Source organism: Pseudorasbora parva, chromosome 11 (genome assembly GCF_024679245.1).
Source record: "Pseudorasbora parva isolate DD20220531a chromosome 11, ASM2467924v1, whole genome shotgun sequence".
Classification (NCBI taxonomy): domain Eukaryota; kingdom Metazoa; phylum Chordata; class Actinopteri; order Cypriniformes; family Gobionidae; genus Pseudorasbora; species Pseudorasbora parva.
Genome location: NC_090182.1, coordinates 14,767,288 through 14,792,180, shown reverse-complemented (window position 1 = coordinate 14,792,180; position 24,893 = coordinate 14,767,288). Strand labels below are relative to the sequence as shown.

The following is a 24,893-nucleotide window of genomic DNA, read 5'->3' as shown; positions in this document are numbered from 1 at the left end:
GTCCATTGAATTGTTTGACTGCTGTTGTTTTCAAATAATTCTCTTTGTTTGCTCACCAGTATTGGTTTTATTTGTTTTCTCGGATCTTCCTTTCATTGTTTTTCTTTATTCTTCTTCATTTATTATCTTGTAGTAACAGATTTATTTCTTTTTCCCCCGCTGAAAGTCCTCAGTAGTTTAAAGCAATATTGGTGGAAAGCAACTGTTTTACACCTCTGCGGCATGCAGCACAGAGGGTGATATGACATGCTTGTGGTCCGTTTGGTAAATGATAAACTTCCTATTTCTTTGACACATTTGTCTGTATTTGCCCCACACCAAGAGATAATTGGCCACTTTTAGGCCAAGCTGGTGTTGGAGGGTTCTATAACTATAATTTCCCACTTTAAAACCCCTACCTCATCTCAGAATCCTCCTCAGGCTGATTTATTTCTCCGATTTCTTACACGCATTGAATGTCTTGCCTTGTACCATCACTGTTTGTCTTCCTCTGTCTTTTTCTCCCCCACTACATTCTCTCTATGGCAGATCTTTTTTCTAACCAACCTCTTTCACCATCTTAATTTCTAAACGGAGTAGCCCTTTTCTTTTTAACCATCCTATCAATTTTTTTGTTTGTTTTCGATTAATATGGTAGTCAATTTAATCTGCTTGCTGTTTAAGTACAAAGCTTGTAATCTGTATTGCAAAGTTTTTCATGCTGCGTGAGACTTTTCAAATATCAAATAAGTTCTATGCCCCTAGCTCACTGTAACATAATTTTTCTGTCACGCATTAATAGCGGTGTGTGGGCAGGCGAAGTTGTGTTGTGCCACAAACCACTGATGATGATGTTCGGAGAGCTGATGTCTCACAGGTGTCAGCGAATATTTATGTCAGTCTTACAAAACGTCAGCAAGCAGCAGGTCCTCTGCTCTGTCTGGAAACACAGCAATGTTCTCTGCAACTTGAGCTGACGCGCTCCAGATGGCTCATTGCTGGTTCTGTGTAACTCCAGACCAGGATCGTGAGCAAGGGCCTCTGTCATTACCGTCCATTTTTAACTAGGCGTGAGAGCCTGAAATGGCTGTCTGATAACATCTAGCGACGGGTTTGGCATGGATAAGGCACAAGCATTCAATAAAAGTCAAATTACAGATTCGATTTCCAGTGCCATTTTCAAGAGATCCTCATGAAGAGTGCTCATGCTTGGAATGGAAAAATCATACCAGTTTGATTCCAGCAGTGATCGTAATCACTAATATGCAGCTATCTGTGTAATAAGCTTGCCATGTCATCCCATATTAGCTGTGTTACCATGACTGCACGATAAATGCTAATATAACTGGACAAGACCTATTAAAGGAACCTCATCTTATGTATAGAATTTTTTTTAATGTCCCTGCACAGAAAAATGACAGTCATCCCATATGTCCAAGCACAGCTAAATGATATGGAGCTGTCGTTTTGAATACACAAACACGTTTTCTGTGATTGCTTTTTTGCTTGTTCTTGGTGCTGCTGGTTTATTTTAGCCACAGGTTCATCCAGGCAGCGTCCAGGACGTTTCAAAACAGGTTTTCTACTTGACTAGGCCTTTGCAGCATGTCTGCCCCAACACACAAAACACTGCTCCTCAGCCCTGAAGCGCATCGGACATGACAAGGCTTTGGCTGCTCACTCGTTCAGACAAGAGAAACAGATGAGGGAGATGATATGTCCATCCTACACGGCTACATCTGGAGCAAAGCCTCTTGCAGCCTCTGGGAATTTGGCTGACACTTTACCTGGCAATACCCTTCACAAAATCTAGTGAGCTATTGTTTACATGGATGGCAAATTACCTGTTTAGTTTTAGCATGCTGCAAAGGTAACCAGGCAATTCTAAACGCGAAAACAAAAGCAAAAAACAGAATCCTGAGTGAGTCTGCGACGTTGCCTTTGTCGGAAATTCAAAAGAACTAGATTTGAAATACTTACATTTGCTTATAAAAGTTTTCTGTCACATTTGATTTAGGGGTGTGCACGAATATTTGATCTGTAATTAATATATTCAAAAACTAAAAATACTAAAACCAGTGGAATGAGGTAAGGCCGCGATCACTGCATTCACGAGTGCAGGTAAGCACATCTGTTCCCCGAGTGAGAGCGAGATAACTTATGATAACAAAATGATCTCGACATTCTTGAGACAAATGCTTCCTTTAAAGTTCAATGAGGGTTTATGAACAGAAAACACAGTACTTCACTTAAACTTCACTTAACCATTATCTTTGTCTCCGCAACGTCTGTAGGTGACACATTTTCTCACCCGAGAATAATATCATCATTCAATAATATTATAGTTTCTCTCAACATGAAAATGTGAAACAATACAAACACAAAAACCATATGCCGACTCTGTCATGTCATAAGTACATAGAAACTCAAAGGTATTCATGGTAACCTGTCAAAATACAAGTTTGGTTTAACTTGACAAATATACTGGACAAATATACTGGTAAATATTACAGTAAACAAACGTCACAGAGAATGGCAGACCGAAACCAAGGCAGCTCTGGCATAATGTCAATAATACTTCTATAAAGGACCTTTTTCACAGACTGTGATGACGCTTTAATGGTCTATTGTATTCTCATTTAAAAAATGTTTTATGTACATTTATAAAACTTAATAGTTTGTATCATATTACTTTTGCATCGCATTACAGAAAACAACTTGCTGCTGTAAGTGTGTTTCTAATGTAGTGTCTATAGGAGTGATGGTAAAAATAACATCTTTCTTTTCACTCTTTTCTAATCTCACTCTATTTTTTTCCTCTTTTTGAAAGTTGTGAAATCACTATTGTTGCGTTTTTCTTTTGCTGTTTGAGCAAATGGAGACACAAAACACATTTTTAATGTATTCTCTCATTCACCGCTATAAAAGTTAACCCAAATATATGCCAACTTCCACTCTGTGAAAAGTGAAAAGAGTCTAATGATTTAGTTTCTTTACAGTTATTGATGTATCTCTAAAGTACATAAGATCCCTAATGTACAGAATTTTTAGGTACCCACCGGTACCCAAGCCTAGTAATCAGTAGTATTTTATTTTAAGACATTAACCATTTTCTTTAGCCCATCTATTTTTATTTTTATTATTTTTATTTTATGGACAGCCATACACCACGTTATTTTTTTTCTTTGGTTTCCGAGAGAGGGTGATGCAATTTTTGTGGATGGTTTTAAATGTGGATGCGATCTTTTAAATCTCAAGGAGCTTTCTGCAAAGTCTTTAGCCATATTGTTAACATTTGGGCATCTCTGGACTTTTAATGCTGGAAAAGTTTGTTATAGCCTTTCAGGATTTCCTTATCAGGTAGTGAAGATATTTCTTCCTCAATCTCTCTCACTCTTTCATCCTCAGCTAAATGGAGGAGTGTACTGGGTGCAATAGGCTGGAATTTTCGATTTGAGTAAGACAGGTGCAGCTCCTCCTCCCTCTGTTAGAATGAATAACTAGTCTCACATCCAATTTGTGCTCTGACTGTGTCGTTAAATGAACTCAGAAGGCCCGCAATAATACAGAGATTAAATTGTGTCCTAAATTGAATTTTTAGCCATATGATTTCTCCTGGAATAAAGGAACTGCCTTGTTTGAAGTGACTTAGTTTAATAGAAGGACATATTGGCCAGACACCATATGTGCTTTCAGTCACAGCTGAGACACTGCTATTGGAGGTCTTTTGCTCTTTCAACCTCTATCTTTTTTTAGATAGCTAGCTTAGCAATGCTAGTGAGCGCATGCCCCCTTACATTTTTCAAACCACAAAATAAAACTTCAGATGAAACTCTTTCTTATAATTGATTGAAGCAAAATAATTTATCGACACAATAGATTTGAAGAAAGTGACATTTTTTTAATTCCCTGCTTCACATCAAATTTCTACAAATGTTTTATTAAATTTTTAGGTTTGATTTCAATGGCCTCCCACAAATCAGCAGTGTAAATCAGACTTTAATATTCTATAAATTAAATGTGAGGTCTTGAAAGGTTAATCTGAAACCCAAGTCCTGTAGTTATAGCCTCAGGCAGCAGCTCTGGTTATGAATGTTTATAAAAATCTAATAATATGGCAGTGCACAGCAGCCCAGTTTCTGGGAATTTTGTTGACTAAGTTAAGTGCCTAATGCATTAAGGTTTTTAGCACTTAAATGTATGCTTTAAAGTTGCTTAAATAAGCTTAAATTTGTTTTTTCCCCTTGTTTGCTTAATGTTAGGGATGCACCGAAAATATGAGCTGAGATTGCCACCCTTCCCCTAAGTGCAATTATGAAATCTTCAAAAGTGCTCTCATTCACTTCCCCCAGTGGCTATTGTGAAAGAACTGACGTAATGATCACAATTTAAATCTAAATAACGACTTATATAGTGATGGGCGATTTTAAAACACTGCTTCTATGAATCAGCATGTTGATTCATGTTTCGTATCATGTGTCAAACCGGCAAACTGCTGAAATCATGTGACAGTGATCCGACCCACTGATTCAAATGCTCCGATGCTTCATGAAGCAGTGTTTTGAAATCAGCCATCATTATACAAGTCATTTAGTTTTGTCTCCCCACAAATTTATACTTGTTGCTTCATAAAATCATTGTAGAACCACTGTAGTGAAATGGGCTTTTTAACAATGTCTTTAGTACTGTGTATGGGTCTTGAGAGGAGAAATATCATTATTGCCAATAAAGGTCTTTGAGCCATTTACAGTTTCATTTTTAGTATGGAGTGTAATGGAGATGCAGCATTGTTAACATTAATGTTAATGTTTTTCTTGTATTTAGCCCTCAGGTATTACTTACTAATTGCTCACACCTAGGGCTGCACGATTTGGAAAAACGTATATAATTGCGATTATTCTGGGTAAAATTGCGATTGCGATTTAAAATGCGATTTTTATTATATATTTTTTACAAATGAAAAGTGTGTGTATATAAATTTTTGTGTTTATATATTATGACTAATAATAATAATAATAATAATGATTATTATTACTGCAAAAAAATATTTTTACAAATAATGTTACCATTACAATAACATTTTCATAATTACAAATTTTAAAAAGAGTGTCAGAATAAATATAATAATAATAATAATAATAATAATAATAATAATAATAATAATAATAATAATTTATTTATTTTTCAATTTAACCCAAGAAAAGTTTAAAATAGTGCTAAAAAGTAATTTCCTTATGTACAGTAGGCTATATGCATATGAACTGATACTGAATCAAGATCAAAATTATATTTTTGGCAATCAGGCACACACCCCTTGTCTGACAAGGGAATCCCCCCCCCCCACACACACACAATGTATATGTCTTATTTTTTATTCAGTATAATTAAACGTATTGATTTTCATTAGTCTAATATGAATACAATAATAAGCTCATTTTAAATGAATTAAAGCATTTTTTTTAACGCAATTTCGGTTTTGGTTTCGGCCCAGAATTTCAATTTCGGTGAATCCCTACTTAATATTCTCAGCTTGAGTCTTGCTTCGGCACATATTTAAAATTTAATTTTTAGAGCAGCGCCTCAAAATAATAAAACCTCTATTCATAATTGATGTAATCTTATGATGAATACTAATGTTTTAATCACTGTTATGCGACCTGAATTTTACAGGTTTTATTATCGTTGAGCAGAAATGGTGCATGTAGGCAGCAAACCAAAGACACAGATTGAATTATAAGGGACTGCCGCATCCCGTTTTTTTGCTTGGGTTTACAGAAGCATTTTTCAGGCTGTTCAAAAATAGATTGCAATTAATTGCCGATTAGCACAGAGATTGATCAGGCTTTAGTTAGTTGAGAAATATACGTAAAGGTACTCAGGACCTTAACCCGAGTGCCCCAATCTGTGCTGTAAACCTGAACTCGGTCAGTCAATCAGGTTTCGACTTAAAAGTCTAAACCAGACTGATTATCTGGATGATTAACAATGCAGAGCAGAGCTAAACAAACAAGCCACTTCACTTTACAGAGCACGAGCTCATGGTTTTGAGTGCTGATGTTCAAGCACATATTTAATTACTCCACCCTCTCGCGACTACTTCACACACTGTCTTCTCTGAGCATTTCTGCTGCATTTTTATTAATAATACATTTCAGACCCCCCTAGACTGTTGTTGAGGTGATTGTACACAGGGCGAGCTAGCAGTAATAAGGTTTGACGTGTCGAGCTTTTGACATTTAAATTCTTAAACTTGAAGGCAAACATCTGAAGAATCTGTCAAAAGACAGATGCGAACTCTTCAAGGCCTTACGGAGGGGGAGCTGAAACGGGAGACCCACACACACCCACACATCTCTCTCCATCTGTTCTCTTCCTCACGTTTTCCTCTTTGCCATGGGCGTTCAGCTAGATTGACACCCAATCTTGCTTTATGACAACTTCCTTTTGTTTTTTTTAGAAGCCTCTTAACTTGAACTGAGCCTTATTTCTGTCGTTCCTCTTGTTCTTTTTTACGTAACTGATTTTTGATTTTTTTTTTTTTTTGACTTGCCACCCCAGAATCCTTTTTCTTTTTCATATATAACTATAACATTTGAACAGTAATTGCAGAACATTACCATTTGACCTTTTCTGCAGAAATGTTCTGCTCTAAGAAATTCAGTGTAGGGGACACCTGCTAGTTAAAAGCCGAGCCTTAATGAGTCCTTGCTAACCTGTTGGCTTCTGATTTCCCACAAATATGTAGCAAAATGAATTATGTTGGAGTCCAGAGTTCCTCCAAAATCTTAACAAAAAGCTTAAAAAGGAATATTTTATATATTTTAATGTTTTTTTCCCTACCTCTAGTTGCAAAAAAACAAAAAAACAAAAATGACTGTGCATTTGTTACCTCATCTAAATGCATAATTAAAGCAAATCACACCACATGCAGTGCATTGGGGAGCACTTTACTGTCCCTGAGGCTTTTGCTAAATTTACTGCTCTCCATAAAAACGCAAATCTGTCACACATGGGCTGTCAGATGGTTTCCTCCATACCTGGTCCTTGATCATTTAGCTGTTAAAATCACATCCCTTTCTTTTCAGAGAGATGGATGAGGTACTTTTTTTGCCCAAGCAATTTTAATTGCATAAAGATTGAGACAGTTTGTCTATTCTAGAGGAAGCTTACTGCACTCAATTTTACTCTCTCACTTAAAGGAATAGTTCACCCAAAATGCGATCATCAATTACTCAACCTCATGTCCATGCTCCACAGAAGAAAGTTTTGAAAAATGCTTTTTCTCCATGCAGTAAAAGCCAGTGGGGTCCAATACAAAAGCCATATGTTAGCTAAGCGTAAATAATGAACAATGAAGGTGAACAAACCATTTAAAGCATTAGCCACTAGATACCACTAGGCAGTGGTACTTTAGTCTGCACTGTAATGATGGACAATAAAAAAGGTTTCTTTTTTTTCTCTCTCAAAGTTTATATGTATTTCACACCAAAATCCGATTAATCATGCCTAGTAGCACTTTTTCCTTAATGCTGACCACAAGCTGAGGAAAAGTTCCTTAGAATTACACTGACTGGAATATTGTTGTACTAAGATTAATGAAAAAACATAAATCTTTGCAAGTGTTATGGTATGAAAGCCTGCCACATTGGGCATTGCTTTTAAACCGTTATTATCTAGCCATGCAATACAACCTCTAGTCAAATGGCTTTTAGTGTTTGTCATTTGAGATTTTTTTTGTGTGTGTGTCTGTGATCATGGTGTTTGGCTGTAAATGTTAAAAGCTCTTTCCTCTAACTGCTGTAAATATGGCGGGGAAAGAGAGATACTTGGTAATCTGAACGGATCACTATAGCAAAAGGCTTAAAATGGCACCCCTTATTAATCTTAGTTTTAAAGATGGTCCTCACATTATAAAACATTTGAATACCAAGCTTTACGACACACATGGCATTTGACTGCCTTCCTCATGTTTAGTCTTTTTAGTCAGCTACTGTGTGTGTGTGTGTGTGTGTCCAAAAGCATTTCACACTTAGTACAGTAAATCATGTTGTAACAGTTTGCGATTTGGCACCTGGGCAGGTCTGGAGCTGGTTTGACCTCTTATAAAATTTAAATACAAGTAGATAAAATGTGCGCTTGAGCGATAGAGGCGTGGCACTTGGAGGATTTATGCCCCACTCTTTGGAGTCTGTCTCATTGCCCATTACATGCTGGGAGAGGCATGTGTGTGACAGAGCACAAACCACTGATGATTCCATTATTTTCATTCATCGCTCTTGTTCTCGTGGGTCTTGGACCACTGCTGTCGGCTGCTGCAGAGCGGTGGCATCACTCTGTGACTGACAGTTTCTATTAAGGCCCCTTGAAGTCTTAGATGTGTTGTAGAGCATTTAAATGACAGCTCGAGCCTGTTGAAGGTTATTGTAGTGCCATTTCACCCCTTTTTTGCTAAGTGTCCTCTGCTGTGTCTTGTCACTGTCTTTGTCCTTGTTGCATATGTATTTAACAGCTTTGTTTCATCATGCGTAGAAGTAAGCATTCTCCTTTGTCTGTTCAGAAGATAGTCTGTTTAGCGTTTGTGTGCTCTGGCACCGTATGTTCAGTGCCGTTTTTAAAATAATCTAACTAACTTAATTAGCATCCTGACCAGTAGACAATAAAATTTAGTTTATTGCAAGCACTGTTATCATCTGCCACTTTAAATGCACAAGCTCTTTAATCAGCTGGAAAAAAACTGTTCTGAATATGATTCCAATAATGGACAATTCCATTCTTATATTAAAAAAAAGTTCTATATTACTACCTAAAACTTGTTTACTTTTTATTGGTCATGTCCATAACGAATGTATACTTCACTCATCTAAAATACAAAAGTGTGTCTAGACCATAGACCGTAAAAAAATATGGACGACTCGACATCATCCGTTTCCGCTTAGCAGATCTGAAGCTTTCAGGCGGCCTTGCACGGCGCTGACATCTTGGGACCGAGTCTGCGCAGTAGCGATTTCGGGACCGGAGTTGCGCAGTAGAGCGCAGGAAGTAGAACAGGAAGTACAGTCGCGATATCAAAAGCCCGCCCACACTCTCGCAGATGCAGAACAATTAATTATGTTGGTGTGAAATAAACAGTTATGGAAATGTAGAAATTAAAGCTAAAGCTCTAATCTGCTACCAAAAATTTCGAAAAAAGTCCGTTAGTGCCTCAGTGACAACTTCACTCAGAGAAGCCGTCAGTCTCAGCTGTCAATCATGACGTCACACCCCCGTTTTTATAGCATCAAATAACTAACTCAAAGTAAACTTATTTTTAAAATGAACACCTGAAATGAAATCATCGTGATGATAACTGCCTTCAGTGACATAAACTAACTTTGGGGAACATTTTTTGAAGTGAAATTTTATTATTTAGTTTGCCTTGCATCCATTAGAAAACACAGAGCGGCGGCTATACTGGGACCGGTCACCGGGGGCGATCGAGGCGTGAAAGCTTCAGTAAATGAGAGGGAGACTGCAGGCTTGGTCTAGACTGTTTTTGGTTTCATTTTTTTTTATGTCTAGACTCCTTTATTAGGCAAGGCAAGCTTATTTATAATAGCACATTTCATACACAATGGCAATTCAAGTGCTTTACATAGAAATGAATTAAAATAGTGATAACGCATACATAAGAAAAAATTAAAACAGAAACAGTTGTAAAGAGAATTTAAAATAAATAAAGATAAAATGGTGATAAATAGATCACTATCTGCTTAATTCTATATTCGGTTACACCCATCTTAGATGGAAGAGATGGAGCAGGTTCGCAATGTCTCCTGGACCTTACAAGGGTCCAAGACAGGCTCCTGTAGGGGACATTACCTTTGCCCCGCAGGGCATCCCCTTTCTTGAGTCCGCTTCTTTGCACTATGCTACACAAGCAGAATGAAGTGAAACACACTGCTCTCCTATTAGTCCTATTAAGCGACTTTGCATATATATTTTAAAAACTGTTCAATATATTGGCATATCTATTTCAAGTTTTGACTGCAAATGTCACGTCCATAACGCTGGAATTGTGCTATAGCAGATTTCAGTATTTGGTGGTTTAAATGGCCGTTTGTGGTCTCTGTGAACATTTTTAAAGCAGACTTTTAGTGCCATTTTCGAGCGATCACGTCTGTAACAGATCTGTCACTCACAACCGTGACATCGTTTTTTCCTCTCAATAGAAAAGCAAACAATAAAATACATATCACACACAATAAAATGCATTTAATTAACTAAATTTCATGTTCTGCGGCGAGCCAAACCTCCTTGATTCAGTGGGTATTATTACTTTTGGTTTATGCAGTGTAATTCACAGAATTCCTAAAAAAATTAACACTTTACAATGTTTAGTTAACTTAAGGTATTAACTGACGCACTAGCTAATATGACCTAACAATGACCTTTTCTATGTATTAATCTTTTGTAAATGTTAGTTCACAATGCATTAATATTAATAGATGCAACTTTTGAACTTTGTTTATTAGTAAATGTTAAAATTAAAGATTAGTAAATGCTGCAGAAGTATTGTTTGTTGGTAGCTCATGTTAACTATTGTACTTCTATTCTTTTAGTGTGAAATGTTTGTTATATATACAATCTTAGAAAAACTCAGTCTCCTTCAAAGGGATATATTTTATTTTATAACACTGACCTGCCTAAAATGCCTAGATCAAAGTCCAGATATTACTTCCTCAAACATCGGTCACAATGTGAAAATGTTAGCATAATGCCCGCCTAAAAGCATACTGCTTCAGTGAATTGATTTTCATACGTTTTTTGAAAGTCCAAACAGGTCAAGATTTTTCATAAAGCTGTTTTCCTGAGCAGCAACCCGAATATTTATTTTCCTGAACCTGGGAGAGTACAATGCCAGCTTTATAAAAAGGCTACTTACCACGTTGAAACAATCTGCTCAAGTCATGCTTGCTAAGTTGTGCTGATCGATTGGATTGATCATCAGCATTTTCACAATCTGACTCGGGCTCGAACCGATACGATACCCGAACCGAATACATTTATAACGGTTTACAATTGCAAGGCTTGAAACTACTACCATTTTGATTGTATATGCTCCCAAAATGTATTCGCTGCAACCTCAAAATAATTTCAGAGCACTGGTTGACAGGCTGATTTTTGCTCTAAACCCACGATTGCAATTTGGATTTAGTTTTATTTTGGCCGATCTTTGTTCCGGACTTGCACACAAACTGCATTGCAATTATTTTGCAAAAAGTATTGTGTGAAAAATTACGAAATCTGTAAACAGGATGCTAACAAGCATGGGATGGAACACGTTTTTTTTTTTGTGTGTGTGTGCGCATTTTTGCTTAAATCATAATTAAAATGTAGTGGCGCCTCTATTTTCAAATGCATAGTGCTAATAAACAATATATTTGCTTAAAGAAAAAACAACAATAGTGCCACACACATCACTACTGTTAAAAGGAATGAACAGAAATGTTTATTTACAGTATATAAGTTGTGGTGGTGCATGCTCCTTTATTTTCGGTGGTGCTTCTAACATTTTGAATTTAGGAGCACCAGTGCTATCAAGTGTAGGCATTTATTTTGAGCCTCGAATTGTTTAAAGACTTGCAAGCTGGAGCTCATGATTATGGTAAGGGGTGTTATGTTTCCAACAAGCTTGACAACGACCCCGGGTCTGCTACCTAATCAGAGCCAGGGCTCGACATTTAAGCTTGTCCTTTGAACAAGTAAATCGGTCATTTACTTGTTTGAGTAAAAATGTGCTTGTCCAGTAGGTGGCAGCAGGTGAACTCTTAATGAGTGATAAAAGATTAATTCAAACGCTGAATCGTTCAGTAACACACTTGTTGCTGTGAGACGCGTTACGGTTCTGCTGTGAACTATTTTAGCTGTTGAAATAGAACAAAAACACTCAATATTGCAGCTATGTTATAAATATAAAAACTTCACATTTTGAATGTTTAGCGCAGGTTCTCTGTGTGAGCGGTGCTCAAGTGTTGTGATTTCTCTTCGGGAGGCTGCGCGAGCGTCAACAGCGTGACCCTATCGTAAATTAATGCACTTATCCTAAATTAATGCACATCATTTTCGCATTTTAGTGATTCGCTAGTTATTTTTTGTTATTGTTTTTTTAATCAGGTTTGTCTGTCGGGCAAGTAAAATTGTCTTTCACTGGTCCCTTCAAAAAACCCACTTGTCCCGGACAAGCGAACAAACGTTAATGTCGAGCCCTGAGCGCGCACTGAGCTTTTCGGAAGAAGAGGCTTTGTTGAAATCGGTGCATTTCAGACAGACAGGAAATAAACAAGCTGAAATAATGTGTAGTATGTGAATACTATGTTAACCAATACTAATGTTAACCAAGACCCAACAAACAAAATGATGAACTTTTAAAACATTATATGACCCCTTCATCTATCAATAACAGATCAAACCTTTTAATAAAGTGTTCTCTTTTTGCACGGCTGAAGCAAAAATGTCGGATGGCAATAAATTGTGCTGGATTAGTGCTCGGATATCTTCTGCTGGAAGAAGAAAAAAATCTTTATTTTCTAATGCAGTTTAGATGAGCTGCGGTCCACACTGTGAACTCTTGACAACCTTATTTCCCCCTCCTCTCATAATGAAATGTCCACTGACATTTTGTTCCTTCTCCAAAGTCGTAGAGCCTGTCAGAGCTGGTATCATAGCATAAAATAAAGGGGCTCTTTACTCTCTATCCTCTTTCTCAATGTATTTTTATTTTTTTATTCTGGCACCGAGAACACTTGAGTAAGCTGTACAGACTTCTAAAACTTGGAGTGATGGCTTGGAATGATGGTTATTTTCAGCTGCTGTCAGTGAATGGAAAAATGTCCCTGTCTTGGTCTCATACACAAATTATAATGCTCACTATCATGATGTCTCTAATTTATTCCAACTTCTGTTCAATTGAAGGATACATTTAGTTGTGCAATGCTGTACTACAGTACGAAGGCCAGACCCATGCCTGACGGAGACTGCTTTGTACAGTGAATTATAGAGCAGATAGTTCCTGTCCTAGGTGCTGATTGATCAATACAGTATTGCTGTTGTCCTAAAATACACAATGTTAAGAGAACACCAGAGCCTCCATTCAGTTAGCCACTAGGGAATATTTTGGTGGTGATATTTGTTTTTGAAAATGTTTTGTTGGTGGTTTGCCTAAACAACCAGCTGACTAATGGGTCTTAACTGAAAGCGTGTATTACACAGACTTTTGTGTTCACTAGAAAAGATCTAGACTGAATGGCATTTCAGAATGTTTGTAAACAATCGTCACCAAGATGCTTCCGGGTGGCAGAACACAAGCTGCTTATACTGACCAACTAAAGAGAGACTGCTGGCTACTATAAACAGTTACATAGTTAAAAACGTTGTTGATTAAAGTTGAAACTATGATGAAAACGTGTTGTATTTGGGGTTGCGCTGTTAGATATAAAGCAAAAGGTGTAGGATTTAATTGATTTCCTTCAGACAAAAGTAAATGTATCCAGTGGAACCTGTGGGTGAGGAGGTTAAAGCGAGTGGACATCGTCAAAAGTAGTGCTACAGAGTAGTAGTATTCTCAAAACGGTCCATCTACAAAATCATAGCAGAACATAATTATCTCCAGCTGGGGAAATTCGAGACTAATATTAGTAAACTTAAGTTCTCTTTTGAAGATCCAACTCATTGCCAGTCCCTGCCTGAAGTCAAAGTACAAGGGAGAGATAGAACTTTGTGTCATGTAGGCTATTGGTCAAGTGTAAATGGAAGAAATAGGAAAAGCAAAACAGTTGTAGGCTACTGCTGATGGATGATTGATGTGTGTACCACATTGGTTTCATCATCACCACAAGTTTAGTTTGAGTGATTCAAACTATCATGGCTTTTTAAGTTAGATAACAGGGAAATAGACCATCTACCATAGCCTAACATATTGTAAGTCAAACAGCTACAGTTACTAAAATAACTACTCAATGGTAGGATGAGGCTCATTAAAAAAGAGGGTAGTAGATTAGCACTACATCTACTAGACCAAGGTTAGGCATTTTTCATCTATTGCTATCTCCTGAATTAGTTAATCAGTCCCTCTCAATGATCATGTTAATCATATCTAAATTCCAAGCAGTTTACTAGCGTTACCTATGGAACACTTCGGCTTTTGCCACCTGGAAGAATGTCTATTACTGTTTTAACATCATGGTAAATTGTCGTATGTAATCTTAAGCAAATCTCAAAATGAATATCCATTCTTTATACTGTACGTACATGATAATATTGTGATTCCCAAATTTACACTTTTACAAATGTACAGCTCGTCACAGTATATACACATAAAAGCACATACAACAGGCATAACATTGAGGGAAATTGAATAACACTGATTATCTCCATCATGGCACCTGTTAGTGGGTGGGATATATTAGGCAACAAGTGAATTTTGTCCTCAAAGTTGATGTGTTAGAAGGAAAAATGGGCAAGCAAAAGTACATGTATATTCTCTATATAAAACAGCCTTTTGAACTTTAATGCTTAAATGAAGTCTTTTATTTCAAATTATACAAAGAACTGAGACTATATTCCACATTCATTGATCAGGAGGGTAAATTTGGCTTTATATTCGTTCGAAGGTTAATTCATCTGCATTGGTATAGGTTTCCGTTTGAGGCAAATGCATTTGATTGGATAAACAGTTTGACTGTGCCTGTGAGGCACCATTTGAGATGGTGCCTCAGTGCTTTCTGGCCATTCATGGCCATGAATTTGGCAAATTAAAGGGACATAAATGTTCTCACATTACTCTCAGCCTAAACTGATAATGGGTGTCTGCGTGTGCAGGGTAATCAATGCCACTTTAATATCTTTATTGCTGTGTCTTCCCAAATGCTTTTTAATCCAGTTTTCCTCAAGTATATGTTTGGGATGGGCATTTTTGTCAATTTTTAATTTCGATCATCGATAGGTTTAAAAAACGAGTAATCGATTAACCGTGGGCGGGGCTTGTGCGGGGGGTGGGGCATCTCCGTCATGGAGATATGAAACTATTTTAAGACTGTTACGAAAATGTATGCTGACAAAAACATGGCTATGCAAATATGAACATATGACTATAAACAATAACTGCTAGATTATGATGCATAATTGTCTTAAAGAAAAAGAAACTAAATAACCCAGTCAATGATATCGGACATTGTATTTGAGCTGAAACTGTGAACACCACCCCGCAGATCTTTGTTAGAGAATTAATAAACTCGGTCAAACGCATCCTATATGAGATTAATCAGATGCCTATTTCAATTTACATCAAAAGGACGCAAATGCGCACGTGAACTTGGCCAACAGGCTTGAAAACGAAACTCATTTTTAATGTGCTCTTTCCTTAACAACAACGCTAATACACGGGCAACGAAACCACAGATAATTTACAACACTATAATCGTGTTCTTATTATAATTCTATGTAGCCTAGATGACAGATTGGCGCTGCACATCATTTTATTTTTCATGATCATTGAGAACAGCATCACTGCGCGTTTTTGAATCCATGAGAAACAACTTTAAAACAGATCGACTGTTAAGAAAATGAGTAACACTGCTGCATTATTAATATCATGATTTTGAAAAAGAAATAGCCTATCTAAAAATAATGTGACCGTCTCAACCCAAAGTCGTTGTCTGGCTGTTCGCATTTGAGCTGAAGCTGAAGAGAATGAACACCATCTGAAATAATGGCAGCACTTTGCTAGCTGGTTATTAAACTCAACCAAACGCCATCCTATATGAGATTAAGCAGATATAGACAATATATAATCAAGTATTAAACAAGTACCTTACAACTTACATCTGTGGAAAAGGACGCGGTTGCGCAGATTAACTTGACCGCGCTCTGACTCTTGTTGTGGATTTCCTTTAAAGGACAACTCCGGTGAGAAATTAACCTAGGGGTAATTAACAGATGGTTACCGAGTAGATCGTTCTCTGGGATGCGTTTTTATGAAAATCGAATGTAAAGAGTTTTATCTCTAAAAATAGATGAGCTTATAATGCTAGTCTATGGGGCACAGGGTAGTGAAATTAAATCGCTAGTTAATACCACTAACAAGGCTCAAAATAGCCTCACACTAACACAACAAATGGAACAAATTTACTGCAAATACAAAAATATGTCAGCAAATTAAGTTGTGGTGCTTTGAGATCCAAATTTAATCTCTTGTATGACTTCCATGAGCTTGAAGGACTGCATCCATGCGGTTTGGCAAGGATTCATACAATTTATTGATGAAGTCATCAGGAATAGAGCAGTCTTGCATGCCTCCCAGAGTTCATCAATATTCTTTGGTTTCGTCTTCCATGCGTCATCTTTCATCCTACCCCACATATGCTCAATGATGTTCATGTCTGGTGACTGGGCTGGCCAATCCTGGAGCATCTTGATGATCTTCGCCTTGAGGAACTTTGATGTGGAGATGGAAGTATGCGATGGAGCACCGTCCTGCTGCAGAATTTGGCCTCTTTTATGGTTGGGAATAAGAGGTAGCTAAGATTTCTTGGTATTTTAGACTATTGATGTTGCCTTCCACCCTGCAGATCTCTCGCACACCCCCATACTGGATGTAACCCCAGACCATGATTTTTCCGCCACCAAATTTCACTGTTTTCTGGGTGAATCTCGGATTCATTCTGGCTCCAGTAGGTCTCCTGCAATATTTGTGGCGACTGTGGTGTAATTCAACAGAAGATTCATCTGAAAAATCCACCTTCTGCCACTTTTCCAGCGTCCATCCTTTTAGCAGGCTGTGGGCCTTGCCAAATGCCACACGGTTTTTCAATTGTCTTTTGTTTAGTGCTGGCTTCTGGGCACTGATTCGACCATGGAGGCCATTTCAAGACAGAATCCGACAAACTGTTCTGGTTGACACAGGGACTTCAAGTGACCAGGTCTCGTAGAGCTCTGCTGCAGTGGAAAATGGGCTGGCCTTGGATTTTCGAGCCAACAAACGGTCCTCTCGAGCAGTTGTCTTGCCTGACCTGGGCTTGTCAAAAACATCTCCAGTCTCTTCAAATCTTTTTTTTTTTATCCTCTGTACTTGACGCTGAGACACATTGAAGGTGTCTGCCACATCAGCAGTGGATCTGGTCTTCAGCCTCTTGATAATCAAAACTTTAGTCTCGGGGTGAATCTTAGGCATGTTTGCATGGTTAGTCTAGTTGCAGTTGATGTGAAGGTCTAGTGTACTGGGGTTCTTTTTATACACACTTGAGACCTAATTGATCCATTATTAGTCACAGGTGAAGCTCATATGACAAGGTGACAACACTTGCAAAAATTCTGACATTTTACAAAAATGTCTTTGCAAAAATTGACTCAATGGGCTTTACCAAGCTGTGAATATTAGAATACTTTCTATTAGAAGAAAAGTTTAGTTTTTCACTGAAACATTATCACAAAAGCTGGTGGGATTAAAATGAGCCATTTCTTGTAAAAATATCTTGATTAGAAATATATTTCAGCGGCACTTTAGGTCAATTTGTACACAAGCGACAAGACTTTTTGTCAGGGACTGTAGAGAGCAGGAATTACAGTCGCGATATTAAAAGCCCGCCCACACTCTCGCAGATGCAGAACAATTAATTATGTTGGTGTGAAATAAACATTTATGGAAATGCAGAAATTAAAGCTAAAGCTCCAATCTGCTCCCAAAAATTCAGAAAAAAAGTCTGTTAGTGCCTCAGTGACAACTTGGCACTTGGGGAAAAAATCTTTGAAGTGTAATTTTTATTGTTTAGTTTGCCTCGCGTCCATTAGAAAACACAGGGGCGACTATACTGGGACCGGTCACCGGGGGGCGATCGAGGCGCGAAAGCTTCAGTTTCTGAGAGGGATACTGTAGGCTTGTAGCCTGACATGCCAGACCCACATCAAGATGTTTGGTCTGGAAACTCACCATAGACAGGGCGCAATCCGAGGGGCGAGATAAAAAGTTGTCTTTCAAACTCCCTCTGCACGCGATAGCGCTACACCAACCAGAGCAACGAAGGTGAAACAGAGCTCGCTGATAGATTTTTTTTTTTCCCTTTTAAGTAAAATAAAAAGAGTATTGCAATAAAGTATTTTACTTTTAAATAAGTTTTATAAAAAATAAATGTGAAGTTAAAATGTGTAAACATTTTTTATTTACTAGGCATTATATGGTGATGTGCAGTTTATCTAGCTATTGTGTTGTTGGCCCCTTCCAGGGTAGGATGTTCCCTTCCCTCTTGTCTAATTTCGTATAAAGATTAAATTACTTTTTTCCTGTTTAAGAGTGATTGCGTGTTAACACGACTGTGACCTTGAGCTGCTTATCTGTGAAGACTGAAAAAAGTGTTTCTTTTAGTTCATTAAATGCATTGTGGCATGGACTTTTAAATGATAGTAAAAATCCAAATTATGTATGCAAGCCCAGAAATGCTTTGGGAAAAAGAGTGAAAAGACAGAGTGTTTAATGTATTGTCTCTTTCTAGAGAAACGGGATGCACCATTGAGTGCTCCTCAAGCACAAAGACGTAGTTGCTTTTGAAGTATTTGAAATAGTTTTCTGCTCCACTAGGAACTGCAAATACTGTTCACAGTTTAAAGCTACATTTTTAGACCAACGTTTAGACTTAATCTGGGAGAGGTGGTCCTGGGAATTTGCATTACACACTTCCTGAGATGTCTTGTAATTGCTTTTAATAAATATCCAGAGGAGCCAAATAAATTGTTTTCTAGCAGATAAATGAGGTTAGGCCAAGATTAATTGCCTCTGAACCCCCCAAACAAATATTTCAATTTGTTTGACCCAAACACAAATGGTGGTACATTCTTTCAAAAACCACCAAGCCTCACGAACAAGGGTGATTTATCTTTTAACGTAAATGCTTGGCTTTCTCATTTTTAATGACTTCTTTTTAAGTACTTACCACCTAATATGTTGTGTGTGTGTGTGTATGCGTGTGTGTAATATATATATATACACACACACAATTTTTTTTTTTAAAGTCCAATATTGAAGTAGCTAAGAGAAATATAAATGTTTTTAAAATGTTTGTTTTTGCTATTGCTCATTTTACCAGATCTTGCCCTGTAAGCTAAGCTGTTTATGAAATGCACACAGACAGCAAGCCTTTGAATGATTCGAAAAGCAAAATCAATGGCTTGCTCAAGCTTCAAAGGCAAGCGTGGCTCTTACACTTTAGTTTTGATCTAGTGAGCATTTGTTAGAACTAGATAACTGTCTTTTTTAGCTGGAAAACAATGTTAAGGAAGTGTTCTAGCTCCTTTCCTTCACATCCACCACAAAATGGAAATATTTAATATTTTTCCAAGGGCAGAATGATGGGAGGCTAGTGGCTATTAAATATCACTGTCATGGATAATGGCATTTGCCCTCATTCACTTCGGTGATGTAGCTTTTCTGACTCTAAACTGGGTTAACCTCAGAAAAGGCTTAGGACTTTGCCGTTGTGATTGTCAAGGGCATCGTCGGCCTCATAGGTAATATAGAAAAGCACATTTCCTCTTGATATATTGTCAAGATCCAAGGAGAAATGGCTCTTTAATGTTCCCACTGGTTTGATTCTTGTCACACTGGCTCTTTTTCATTCTTCTGTAAGATTGCATTGTTTCTTAGAGAGCCGTTACATGTCCATTTAGCTCATGTGTTATATAGATACATGCTCAAGCTTTTGTTGTTCTCACCATTCAGATAAAAAATCTTGTAAGCTGCTTGTTTTATGAGACATTTTAAAGCCGTTGACTTTGTAAGATTGTTTTGCAAATGGCATATTAAAAGTTAATAGCCTGTGCTGGTCTGTGTGTTTCTTGAACACATTGCAGACGTATCGATGTGGCTTGTTTTCAAGGGCGACGTTTTATATTGGGTTCAGCCCAAGGTCTGTATTATTAGCAGAGGCTTACAGTATCATTGAAGCAATTTATTTTTTTGCTGAAAGTAGCGCAATGCTTTGTCTGTGCAGCTGAATGTTGTTAGGTTAGTGCATGCTAAATTATATTTTGTAAACAAATTAGCAATTTCTTTAGTTGTGTATAGAATGGTCACGGAAAATAAATTTGTGGATATTAATAAGTTGTTAAGAGATACTTGGTGTGTAGTTCCTTTAATTTATTTCCATTAGGATTTTGTGGTTGGTTTTTCTTTCTTTCTTGTGGCCAGAAATGACCTCTAAGGAGCAGTCATAGCATGAATATTAATGAATTAAAAAAATGAAAGGGCAGGATGTGAACATTTTAAGAAATTAGATTTCACCTTGCACAGCAGTACTTTCTCACTGTACGATTTAATAATGATTGAAGTATTAAGTCATGCTCATGTCTTCTCTCATTGTCGTCTGGGATACACTAAACACTTTTGCAAGGGTGCTACGGTGTCACAGATATGCTCTGGTAGTTTGACATATGGGCTTGTATTAGAGCGTGATGTTATGACCAAAAATGTACATCACAGTATTTTTTCAAATGATGCTGGTTTTGCGGTACATGACGGTATTTTTTCCCCCTATGCATGAATGGGTGTTAACCACATTTTCTACTGATTGAGAGAGGAAATACTGCAGTCGATTGACTAGAATACACTATTTTACTGTCATGGTGTGAATATTGTAGAAAAATGTATTGGAGTTATTACAGGTTTGCCGAGCCCCACTGATGCTGTGGGGAGAGAACCACCAATAAAACACACATTTCAGACTCATGAATATTAAAATATGCCCACGGAGAAAAAAAAAAAGAGTTGAGGGCACCTTAAGCATTTAAAAAAACTAACCCTAACAACAAACTGCCAAACATTTAAAAGGTCTAAGGATATTTTCAATACATTCAAGAGAACTACAGTCTCTGAACTAACTACACACATCAGTTTAACACAGAAAGAATAAAACAGTTTTGCCCATTCTTCTTTGAATTGTCAGTGTATTTATGAACTTACTCTGTGTATCAGAATAATCCATCATGTCATTGCGGTCGTACGGCTGTAGTATTAGCTGGTGTAGTGGCCGTTCTGGAACAAAATGGCTGGTGTCGCATCATCCAGGTGGATGCAGCACATTGGTGGCGGTTGAGGAGATTCCCGACTTCCATGTGAAGCGATTTGAGCATCTTGAAAAGCACTATATAAATGTAGCAAAATATTATTAGTAGTGTCCTTGTTTGCACATTTCATTTGAAGATGATGTGATGAAATATGTGCACATACACTGCTGGTTCATGTTTACAGCACTAGGGTTTTTGAAATGTCCATAAAAAAAACCTAAACATGCTCTCTCTGCTCTGTATCCTATATGATCTGTGGTAATTGTTTAAAGTAGTACTTTAAAGGAGTACGAATTAAAAGGTGTGTGAAGTCGAACAGCCACTGTGTGTACATCGGATGTGTACATCTCATTATTGCAGTACAATGTGGGATAGAATGAATGCACTCAATAACGTCCACTATGGTTTCAGACTCAATCCCCTCTTTGAGGGTATACAGGGCGATTTCGGATTCAGCCATAGGCTGTAATGCAATCTCAGCTGTGTCCTCACTATAGTGCAACAGGACCCGTCTCAAACAGTCACATATAATAGCTGAACATTAAGCAACATATAACAGTATTTCAGTATCAAAATTCATGTAATAATAATACCGGTATTCGTTATGAACCTGTTTGCCACCCAGGACTAGCTTGTATTCAAATTGGCCAATGATCTTTCCTCAGGTAATTAGGGTGCATGGACAGTTGCATACATTTCTGTTGAAAATTCATAATAAATCAAATGGTCTCGTCACCTTTTCCTGGTGACATCGCGTTATTTTTAAAGGTTATCAGAGCAGACTATGCAAAGGACGAGAAAAGATCCCACCACGAATAAAAGCGTTAGTATTCAAACCCTCGAGGTTCAATAACCCACCTTAGAATCGGCCTCATGGCAGTCTTCAGCCTAAAGTTGACAGTATGAAGACAGATAGCATGCCATGTTTATTAACCGCTCTGTACGATTTGCCAACAGCGACTGGATGCCAAAACTGATTGCTCCGTGAAGACAGATGAACGTTGCAAAGCTTGACATGCCCCATACTCTGCCCCTCAATCTTGAATCGAGGCTTGATAACTAGATGTTGTCCAGTTTTGCAGACCACTTTCAAGTATACTGAGGAATGACTGTAATGCACCTCCTCTGGTGCCGATGCAGGTGTCTTTATAAAACCTGTGACGTTTCACTCGATGTTTTTTTTTTTTTTTTTTGCCAGTGACAGGTAGGCATATGAAATGAAAAGGTCGTCCTCGTATGCATAATGTACTAAGCTTTTTCTAGGGACATGTCACTGCTGGAAAAATTGTTTTCAAATAAACTGAACTGCTATCAGTTTATTCAATTGAATCTAATGAGAAATTATCAAGGCTCATTAATGTTAGCTTCAGTGATCATTTGTGCACATGTTGTTTACAAAAATATCTTAAATTTAGCCTACTTAATTTTACATTCATAAATTAGTCACTTTTACTCTAAAATTGCATTAGTTTTAGTCTATTAAAAACTTTTAAATGATGAGTCTAAAATTAAACAAAATATTCCAGCATCTTATGCATTAATTTAAACTCGTCTTTTGATTTAATTATTTAAATTGGTTATTATTATTGTTAATTGTATAGTTTGTGTTTTAATTATTTTAATTTCATTTTTTTTTTAATTATTTTAGTTAAAATAGGTTATTCATGTTGTCTTTTAACATTGAGAATCCAAAAGTCCTCTAACAAATGCATTTATCTCCAACGTTGTTGACAAAATGAACACCGTTCAGCTGTGCAAATGGACTTTATGTGAATTTTGGTTTATCATTTAAGATTTTGATGTGGTTGTGATGTTACACTTATACCTGGTTTCACAGATAAGGTTTAGATTAAGCCTGAAGTAGGCCTTAGTTCAATTAGGACATTAAGTAGGTTTAATAAACATGCCTTAGAAATGAACATTTACTGTTAAACATCTTGAGATAAAACCATTGCACTGACATATCAGGTCAAGCATGCATTTTAGTCAGGGGCTAGGTTTAAGCCTTGTCTGGGAAACCAGGGGTTAGAATAGTTTCTTAATCTTATATAGTAAACTATATAAGATGACTAAGAAACTAGTTTGGCTGTACGCAAGGAATTATTCAAGTGGAGGCAACTGCCAAAACCCTGTCTTGTTATGAGCATCTGACGGCGCTTAATTGATTTTTGTCTGGTCCGGTCCAAGATGTGTTTTTGAATTCCAGGGAGGAGAAACTTTGAAATGTGGAAAGCAGTAAATGTTATGGAGGTATTTGCTGACGAGAATCCAGATCGATGCATCCTCCATGGTAAGCGTTTTTTTAGATTAATTGGAATCTCATAATAAATGCTTCAAACATACAGCGCTCTTGAGTCCTTGAACCATGTGGGTTGTTGAATTTCCCCAGTAGCTTTTCCCTCCTGCCTGCAAATGGCTGTCTTGCTTCTGGTCTGCTTGGAAAAGCTTGTTTTTGATCGACTAGACTTGGGGTGGTACTGGAGAAATTAGCTATAGTCACAGCATCTGGTTGGTCTTCCCTCTTTAGATCTCGATGTAATTTGCCCTTCGATATATCCGATTGCTTTTCAAGAGCACCTCTCCAGGAGGTTCCAGACATTAATTGGATTTCCTTAAATTGTGCACATGGTCTCTTGACTGTATTCAGCGAGTCAATGATGAGTGCAATGCAGATGTTTCACCTGTGGCACTGAGAAATAATAGGCAAACGTGATGAAATCCAGATAGGAGTAATTATAGCACGCTTGCGTCACATTTGATTATGAAGACTGTGTGGGTGACTGTGGCAGGCTTTCTCTGTGCCGCATCACAGTGCTGTTTTCAGCTCCACCCTGTTTTTAGGGAAGAAAATGCGTCTCTATTCAGTTGTGTGACTGCTTTTGTTACCAAGCTTTGTAGCATGAAGGTCACTGCTATTGACAAGTCAAAGAACAGTTATGTCGGTGTTATTAGGGGCCTTTTCTTAACCTGCTGCTGTGGATTAGCTCTGACTCATTATGTTAGCTCTGCATGCACCTTGATATCTGGGGTTGCTTCTCTCTGATGCATTCTCATGAATAGGGCTGCATAAAGTTACTTCTGGTCAGAACAAGGATAATGAATGTCTTTGTTCGTCACACCCTAGATGGTAATGAACACGAATTCAGTTTGGCTGAACACTGTTTCCTTGACAACCATGTGAGAGATAAATGGAGCGTTTTGTCATTTAAATCCTGCGTGTCCACATCTAGTGACAGTCATCATTATTAACAATGTAGAAAGCATATGCAGTGGTTCTTTCTTTTCTTTCTAGTGGTTTTATAGCAGGTACATTTAAAATGTGGATTAAACTGGTAAAACTAACCTTTTCAGCATCTGTTGCCATGCATTGCATCATAGATATTATGAACTACGGCTGTAAATATAACAGTAGTTTTAAGTTACAGAATTTATCTGTTAAAGTGCAAGGAGACGTGGAAGAATTAATTTAATTAATTGCACGCTGAGACACACAGCTTTGTGTGTACTTCGGATGTGTGCACAAGTTCACAGCACGTGTTTTGTCATCTTGTGCTTAAATGCTTATATTGGTAAAGGTTTGAAAACGCGGGCAAATTATGAACTTTCGTGACCATGCAGCGCTAGCTTGATTGGGACAGTAATAGTTCTTTCAACTGTCTGGAATGTTTTTCACGCGGAAAGCGCCTGTATCAGACATCTAATAAAGAAGAATATTAAAAAGATTAATGTCAATCAGATATGTTCAATGTGTGCGTAAATACTGGAAAAAGATTGATTTGTGGCTTTTGAGAATCAATCTCAAATTGACTACATAAAGATTCATTGAA

General features: G+C 37.4%; 1 protein-coding gene across 2 annotated transcripts in view; it reads left to right on the top strand.

Annotated features, from left to right (window-relative positions):
- ctnna1 (catenin (cadherin-associated protein), alpha 1) overlaps window positions 1-24,893 on the top strand; it is a 134,599-nt gene that overhangs the window by 47,071 nt on the left and 62,635 nt on the right. The gene's annotated exons all lie outside the window — the stretch shown is intronic.